The sequence below is a fragment of the Pterocles gutturalis genome, unplaced genomic scaffold (assembly GCF_000699245.1).
Source record: "Pterocles gutturalis isolate BGI_N339 unplaced genomic scaffold, ASM69924v1 scaffold31081, whole genome shotgun sequence".
NCBI lineage: Eukaryota > Metazoa > Chordata > Aves > Pterocliformes > Pteroclidae > Pterocles > Pterocles gutturalis.
Window position 1 is genome coordinate 10,872 of NW_010098805.1, and position 9,565 is coordinate 20,436.

The following is a 9,565-nucleotide window of genomic DNA, read 5'->3' on the forward strand; positions in this document are numbered from 1 at the left end:
AGACGTGACTGGACAGTGCTAGATAATCTCTCCTGGGCCCCCTTTCCCATGAAAGGTTGGACCAGATGATCTTTCAAGGTCCCTTCCAGCCTCCTCTGAAGGTCCTTCTCAGAAGGCTGGTCGTGGTGGACTTTGAGGTCAGACTGCTGATGGCAGCGTTCAGGTGACGCAGCAGACAAGCTGTGTGGGACGGCTATCCCAACAGGTTGCTGTACTACAAAGACAATGCTACTTGTTTTCTAAGTTAATTTTGAGGTCCAAGTACTGACTTCCTATAAAAGTTCCCATCCCTCAAATTTGGATAAAACTGAAACCAATAATGAGGAGTATTGAGTCACTGATTGTGAATATTGTTGGGGAAGAGACTTACCAATAATAGCACGAAACATAAGACAAATTTTTTACAGGGAAAGGAAAAAAAATGGACTGTACTTAAACATCATGCCTTAAATGATCACTGATACAGCAGTGTAAAAACACCTGAGACTAGTTTCAGGACCCCTTGCAGTAACAAAGTTAGGCTACTTCACCTACTGCAGAAGTAGTCAGTTTATTTTCCTTGCTGTAGCTGCCACTTTGAAAACTGAAGTTTGGATTACTTTTTCTTTTAAATAAAATGAAAGAAAATATGTAAGATTTCAATTTTTAAAAAGCCCTGAAGTTTTACCCTATGCCATCGCTCATGCTCCATTGCTTTGTCAAAATGAAGATTTGGTACAACTGTTTCAGTAACAACTTATGATGGGCTGGTGCTGAACACTCTCTGGTTCCCCTCATAGGTTAATTTTTATTCAGCACAAACATCATGCTGTGAACATAATATTTTGGCTCTGGAAAAATACACCAGCGCAAGCTCCTGTCCTGTAGAGAACCATAGATGCTTTACGTTGACTTTGTGTGACAGTGTAGCGTAAGACTACACATCTTTTTAAAGCAAAGCATGTGACTGTCAGCAAGTTTGGATTCCCAAAGTTCTTCTAGCTTTTACTTTTACATAGCATTGAACTGAGAAGTGTCACCTTTTGTCATTTGTGCACCTGCAGGAGACATGAGGCTCTTATACAATGCTTTGGGTGTTGTTTTTTTTAAACTGATAGTTGCTTAAATAAATCTGAGAGCACCTGTGTGTGTGTCAATAACCTGACAGAAATTTGGTGAAAGCGTCTGACTGAGACCAGTAGGATAACCATGACTTTTAATTGAAGATAATTTGATATTAAGCTGGTTCATCAAAGGAAAGGACCTTGCTGGATTTCTTTGTACAGAAAGTGAAAGCTGCAATAGTAGAGGTGTAGCTTCAAGATACAATTAAATGGCAGTAATCACAGATGAAGGGGTGAAAGACAGACGAATATAAAAATAGCATCAATTTACCATTTTCAGCTGGCCTGGGTAGCTGCTGCCCTCCACCTTGCAAGATTATGTTGCTGTAAAGTGTTGCTGAACCAGGATGGCAATTTTTCTGTGCCCTCTTCGGAGTGGTATGCAGCATATCCCACAGGCACTGAGGCAGTTATTTAGAAGAAGTAGTGGTCAGTAATTTTACTGTGCCTTGCCTTGTGAGGTCCCAGACAGGCAGGGTTGCAGCAGCGAGCAGACTGTGTGGTGTATCATCATCATCAGTGTTCACTCTGGTGCGTTTCCACAGAATATAAGGGCTGTACAAGTAGAAGTGAACTTGGCTGATGGAAGCCCAGATTAACTACATGTCTGAATGATTTTAACAGCCTTCTGGTCAAAAACAGATTATGTGTTAACTGAGTACCTTCACCCAAATCTTGGCAGGTGAGTCAACTCTAACATCTCACAACACAATCTCTGCTGGACTAGAAGCATGTTGTAGGTGACCTGGTCATGCTTTTGCGTACGACAAAACCAGGAGCTCTGATCTCTCACATCTAGCTCTATTTTTTATTAAATAGGAATGGGATTTTGAAACACTCAGACATTTTTTCCAATGGAGTTGTAATTGGTGATCTCTGACACGATCCAGTTCTTCAAGTTGTTGCCAGCTTTCTCAAGAGTATTCCTTTTTCCTGGGAAGATGCAGAATTTGCTGATTTCAGTAAACTTCACTGCTGTATTTGCTTTTTAGTTCTTCCTTTGATTCAGCAAAAATGTGCAAGCTGTTCCACTGCCTGAGATGCTAGAAACTGCCATAGTGCTGGGGAGCAGCCCTCTCACTCACTCATGGTAAGATAGTCTAAAGAGAGGTGATAGCTTGCTAGATTTGCAAAAGGCAGATGACACAGAAAGATAACACCTCATTTGTCTTGTGTTTTCTTTCTTATTTTAGTCACTTTTCCTCCTTTATAGTTTGATTTCATCCTGTATTTCTATATTCAAGACTATCAAGGGCTTTATCGGTACCGTCTTGTGGTGCCTGTTGGATATCGCAACAGGATAGAGTCACCACACTTTTTCTGTCCCCCTGTTCTTGCACTATGTTGACTTCCTTTGACAGTAATTTATTACATTTTTGTGCTTTTAATTAAGTTTTTTGTCTGCTTCTTCACTGGTCAAAACCATAACATGACATACTGGGAAGTTCTTTTGTGTCTTTCATGTATCTTTTGGTAACACGTCATTTATTTACCACCTAAATTGTTCAGAAATCTGCTGATACCAGAGAGGGGAGTCTGATGTGAAACACCTTTGTGTTCTTTGGGTATTGATTTCAATACAACAGTTCATGAGGGCTTTTGTTCTTTTAGGAAGTGCAGTCACTGCATTCTTACAGGTTGTACAGTCAGTGCTCATAAGATTGTATAATTGATTAAGAATAGAAGTTTAAATAAACCTATTGCAATTGATACTATGCTTAGACTAAAAAAGACTGACCTCTTAGCGCTGGCCTTAGTACTGGGAAGTTTTTCCCTTTACTAAATAATTCCATACCATTTTTCACTTCCCTGCGTAGTTGAATCTCATTAAAATAGTAAACTCCACCCTAAGATGCAGTATATGAGGAATTAATAGCCATAGGGCAAAAGGATGATCCTGGAGCAATTGCATCCTGCCCTGCTTCTACAGGCTTGCAAATAGGGGTAGTAACTTCTGTTCTGACTTTGGAGAAACTTTTCTCCACATTGGGCTGTTCACACTTTTTACCTATTTTGTTTACTTTCTAGTGTTCCAGTGCTCAAAAATAACACCTTTAATCTGAGCTGAGCAAGGCTGGTGTGCTTTTGTCTGTCTCCAGATGGGAAAATTCTAAGGTACAGCCAACACACAATCTGGGTGACACTCAGTTTAGATCCACAGATGAATTCAGTACCAGAAAGCCACCAAAGTGGATCAGAAATCCTGCCTGTGATCTCAACAAAGCATCCCTAACTTTGAATGTATTTTAAAAAAAAATATTTTTCCCAGATTGCTGGAAAGTGTTATTGAATATTCATTGAGAAACAAGCTGGGAGCTATCCAAGAGGGGGAGAGAGACTCATTGCCTCTTACTCCTTCCCTCTGATTTGTGCTGAACCATTGCCAGGCTTTAACTTTACAAGGTTTATTTTTATTGATTTTCAACAATAAACAGTGGGAGTATCTACAATAAAAGATTTACAGTACATCATGAGGAAATACAACTCCCTACCAAATATTATATTGATCTATTCCCAGATGCTACGGAAACAGTGTATAAAAGCCCAAATCAAGTCCAGTGATGGAGAACTTCCTCTCTCTAGTGACAGATGCATATGACTGTTATGTCTTCAGAAAACAATAAAAGGGAAGGGAGTGACTCTGCTTCTTTGACCGTATCTTCAACAGCCCAGTTAAATCTGTCAACTCAATGTAATCCACATAAATAAAGAATTTGGGAACCAAGGGAACTGCTAGTGTGTCTGAAGATTCCCATTCTTTGAAGCTGCCTCTCCTGCTGCAGTCAGGCCATAATTAGTCACAGAAGGCCTTGTTGTGACTAGTAAATGGATGGACCAACAATAATTTGAATAGTCTGGAACCAGATGGAGATATGCCTGGAGCCCTGAATATTCTCAAATGGGTGGGTGGGATATAAATCACTAGTCATCGCATAAAATACAAATAAATCTGACTCCTATTAAAAAAAAAAAAAAAAAAGGGAATGTCAGTTTTCTAGACCATCATGTAGTTTCTGCTGAAATAACCCCCTGAAGTGTGATCTGATGTGTAAATTTTTCCAAGAATCCTTCCTCCGTTTCTACTTGGTTTCCATTCTAATGCAATGGTTCAATAATAGGTGGCTTCTTTCTGGTCAGAAAGATGATGAATTTTTGCCCTAAAGGTTGGAAAGAGTAATGTGTACAAGTCTACTTCACAGAATGAATTTAGTGCTTTGCTTTCTAAGCAAGTTTCTGCTACAACAGTCAGATGAGTGCTTGCTGAAACTGTGAATTAAATGTTGCAAGATTGTTCCATCCTGATTCTCCACTGGAAAAAAAGGCAATAGATTGGAAAACATCAAGTCTCAGGTTTTACTAGTACTTTGGAGTCAGGAACTCAATTTTCTTCGAATTTGAAAGGCAGCTTGTAGATTTCATTGAAGGCCTTCTGAAAAGACTGCTCTATGGTTTTTGTTTTTGTTCCCCAGTGATAACTAAACTGAGTAATAAAATAATTGCTGACATACCATTTTATTTACAAGGTTGTATTCAACAATAAACAGAAGGCATGCTGGTCCTTCTACCCTTTAATCTCTGCGTCTTTTTACTATGTCTTCAGCTTGCTCATCGGCCTGTTCATTGGTGGAGTAGAGGAAAAGACTATGTGGTAAGGGCAAGCAGAGAACCAGAGAAGAAAGCAAAGTCACTTCTTTCCCACTAGAGAGGAAGTTAAGGAAGAAAATTCAGCTGGAAAGAGTTGCTGCCTTTGTGGGACTAAAAAGACACAACTTATTGTATCGATGGGAGGACAGTTAACAGAGCTGTCAGAAATTTCAACGACACCAGACAAGGAAAAGCAGAAGATCACATAGGGGTGAATGAATCAGTGTATGATAGCTGCTAAAGGAACGTGGAAAAGGCACAGAACAACTTAGATGGGAGACTTAAACATTCATGAGACTACAGGGACATTAAATTTTTTTTCCAGTGTGTTAGGTAAGTAAGTGGATCTGCAGAACATCTTACTTCAATAGTTTGCACACCTGAAGTACAAAATGCCTCTCTCGGAAGTAATTTCTGCATCTGTTCTATGAAGTGAAACATTGCAGGATCCAGACATAAAACAGGTTAATCATGTTGCTACCTCACATCTGGAAACAGAAGCTAAGCTTTTGGTTGCTGAATAGACAAACTGAAGATCAGAACACCAGCACTGCTTTGGCAGTGCTGGGGTTATAAGCCTCCTGGGTTATACGTCCTGGATACATCCTGTTGGTGGCCTTTGTTTTAATTCCAGTTGCAGTATGATGAAGAGTAAACATATTAGTAAGCTCCTAATTTTCTGTGAACGAGGATGTATCTTCTGGAACAGACTGGTTTGCGTGATGTTTTCCCCATGCACAAATTGATCTTTAGGCCATATAATTTTCCTTTACTACCTACGATTGTTCAAAACATTCTCTTCTGAAGATGGCTCAGTAAACTGTGGATCCCTGGAATAAATAAATAATTAATATTAATTAATATGGCCATGTCAAGATTGTAAATAAAAAATTGTAACTGCATGGCCCCTGATGTAACTGAGATCCTTCTCTCATCTTTGGTTAGGCAAAGCAGAACCTGAAAGCCTAAGAATGTGTTTTGCCATTAGTCAACAGGAGTTTCCTTTGACAAATGAAGACATGTGGAAAAGGAAGGGTGAAAGATCCATCTTTCATTTCAGAGATTCTCTGCAGAACCTCAGCTGGAAAATGCACTGACAGGCACAGGGATATTTGCATGACTGCTCCGTTGACTATACCTTTGCCCTATAAGCTGTGCTGTAGCAGTGTCTTGTACTTTGCTATTGCAAGTCTGACACAAGCTCCCGCTGAACTTCTGAGGTAGGCTTTGAGACTGCATAGAAAAGCTGAATATCACGTGAAATTGTACAAGGCTAATGGAACATCAGTCTAGTACAGTTTTGGTCATCTGTATTCTGTGGAGGCATCTAATGACAGTTCTTAGTTCACATCTGGAGCATTCAGGATATGAAGATGTGGATTTCTATTCTAAAGTAAGTGTTGACAAGCACACAGATCCTCTACTGGAGGCAATGACTCCTGCTACAGAGATCACACAGCTCCATCAGGCTGGATGGATAACAATGTGGAAATAACTGGTTTGAAAACTCAGAGCAGGGCATTTTAACCTGGTAATGAAAAGCAGCTAGCTCAAAACATTACTCCATATCTGAACTTTCAGATGTATGTATTCACATCTCTCGAGATCTGGGACAGGCAGAGTGAAGACTGTACTGGAATTGAGTCACTACTTCCCCTCCCTTTTTATAAGATAAAGTGGGATCTCTTTTCCATAGGAAAAGAACTGATGTTACTAATGATCTAACATACTCTCATAAAAATGCCCTGAGCCAGAAGGGAGTCAATGAGTAACTAAAATAGCCTGTCTCTGTGATGACTGGTAGGCACTAACCTGTTATAAAACCACTTGAGTGGCTGAAAGGAAAAGGCAGAATTTTAAAACATCCCAAATGTTCCAGATCAAACAGTTGGACACTCTGCTACATTGATGAAAGAAGCAGGTGAACTGCTACACGAAAGGAAGTTGGGTTTTTTTTCCTCTTAGAGTCTTGTGCTGCTTTGCTGGAGGGCTTGTAGGTCTCTGCGGTTGGAAAACCTGTGCTATGTGATGCACGTGCTTGGAAACTGGTGTTTACTCTCTTGGGAACCTAAGAATAGTGTGCACAACCTTGTCAATAGAAACAGATTGCAAAGCATTGAATAGCTCCTTGTACTTCAGAAACCCCATGAAGAACTTGTCTTTATAAAGATGCCCATCTCTGGAAGAGTTGTTATTGCTATAAATGGTCTCTGCTGTACCATATCAAAATTCCTCCCTAGATGCCTGTGGCAATCCTTAATTTTTTAAATTAGTATTTACAAATATTAATTAATAATACTCTATTTAGCTTTCATGGCTTTGTAGTCTGGGACCCCTCATTTTTCAGAAGGTAGCTCTTTCTGCAGAGATAAAACTTCGTCTTCTTTTTGATCTAGGTGTCAATTTTTTGCTGTTATTGGAGACACCTTTCCTTCCAGAGAAGGGTGTCCTGAGATGATGTTTTAGTCTGATGGAATTTAGTAATGGTTTTGGTATTTGGTAAAACTGTCCTGCCAATTGGATCTTTGAAGGCTTTGTACTCATTGGATGCAAGTAATGCATCTGGAGCTGCCTTGGGTGAGAAACAGAGAATGAAACATGGGCAGGGACTGTACTATGATAGCTGGTGACACAGCAACGACAGGCTTTCTTTGAAGGCTGAAGTTGAAGGTCTGGATGGCACCTCAAGGACCCTTGGCATTTAAGAAATGTTAATGAGAATATAGATACTGAAAAATGCAGGAAGTCTCCATGTCTATAAGCTACCATAGCATGGAACCACACCTGATGTCTCTACCTAGTGTAGGATGTCCAGATAAGAACCTTCAGAACAACCTTTCAGTCCTCTTCTGGCTCGCTCTGACTGAGCACAGGAATATTTTCTACGGAACTAGTCCTACAGGATGCTAGAAACTTACAGAAAATAATCTCTCAGCACCAGCAGAGTAGAGACTGGTTGAATCAATACTGAAGGCTGGACATCCATGGAGGCTTATAAGGGGTGATTCTGAGCCTGATTTGACAGTGGAGTGCTGGATTGCTCTGTCTGCTTGCAGCTGAAGGGTCCAAAGGTGATTCAACCTTGTCAAAATTAATTTTGGTTTCCTTGTCACTGATAATTTCTGCTTTAGCATCATGGCTGCTGAGGGATCCAGGGACTGCAGACCACATACCATGAAATATCCAAGGCAATTTCAGCTTTGCATCATCGGACAGTCTGGTGTTCCCAGGTTTGAGCTATGCTTAACTTCAGAAGAATTTATGTAGGAGAAAATGAGGATCTGTTTTGCAAATGTTCTGTTCCTTGTCACCCTCTAATCAAGATCTAGCCATGTTAGGAGACTTGCTGACAGCCTAGGGCAAGAAGTGGGAAAAGCAGGAGAGTTCTGGTCTTTCTCAGTGTTTCGGCCAAGGCAAACTAGAACCAGAGGCCAGGTGCCTGAATCACTTGTGACATCTTGAGGCAAGATGTTTTGCTTGCTCAGCCTTCTTAGAAGATTCATGTAATGTTCATCCAGATGAACAGAATGTATCTTATGCAGATAGTCTTTAACGACACCACAACATTACACAGTAAGCGTCTGTATGCTAGGGAGGTCGTGCTCATTCATGGGGTGTGCTTTGATGTGGAATTCCTCCTAGGCTAAAGCAGTTTCTCCAACAAAAAAAATAACAGAAATGCTACAATTTCTAAAACTACATCCAATCTTAATAGCTAATTAAGTGCTAATATAAGTATGAATTAGTGAATAACAGAAGACTACCTGGTATCTCATTGGCTAATGAAAAGCTCTACTAGTAGCCACCAGCAGTCTGAAGAGTGAGGCAATGGCAGGATTAACACTGCTCTTGCACAAGGAGACGCAGTTACTGCTTTCACAGGTGCTGCTGAACAACATTCTCCCATACACAAGTATCAGATGCACAGGTACCAACAGCTGCACGCTGTGCCTGTGTACAAATGCACACACACACATATGGAGAAGAATTCCAAGTATTCTCAAAGATACTTGAATCCCAGAGGTTTTTTGGTTTTATGTAGTACCAAGAGAAGGATTAAAGAAATTGGCAAAGAAAGAAGCTCAATATAAATTATTTGGTTTTAAAATAGAGGGTGACAGAAAAATTCCTATCTCAAGGACATGCTTTATAGGGAATCAGTAGTTTCACCAGGCCTAGACATCTCAAAGGAAGAGCCTGCTGGAAGCCTGAGAAACTCAAACACTATATATCACCAGGACTGGGTGCTATTTTTACAAGAACTCTGAAATAAATATGAAAAAATAGAGATACAGTGAAGAATTTGTCAATTACCATTAAAAATATTCACTGCTCTGGACAACTGCTCAGAGCTAAAGAGAAAAAGGTACAGTTTTAGAGGACACTGACTGAGGATACTTTCATAGTGTAAGGTATTGCCTTTTATAGGCTATTTACTTTATGTCTGGATAAAAGCATAAAATAATGGGATCACAATATCACAGCTCTGCAAGTAACCTGTATGTTTTTCTGATCAGGGTAAGTTGTTTGAATCTTCTTCAACCCAGAACAGGCTCTTATCAATGCCACTAATTTGGGAGGGAGATTGTAAACCCTCCTGCCCCCCCCCCAAAAACCAAACCCAAAACCAACCCCAAAACAAAAAAACCCAAATCCAAACCAGCAAAACAAAACCCCTAAAAGCCTCTTCAAACATAAAAAAAATAAAATAGTTTGAGAGAGGGAAGAGGTGAATCCCCTGGCTGGTTGTTGAACAGACATGAAGTTCTTTGTCTCTGCTAGTGCTCCCTGCTTTCCCTCTTCAGCAGACTTAGAGA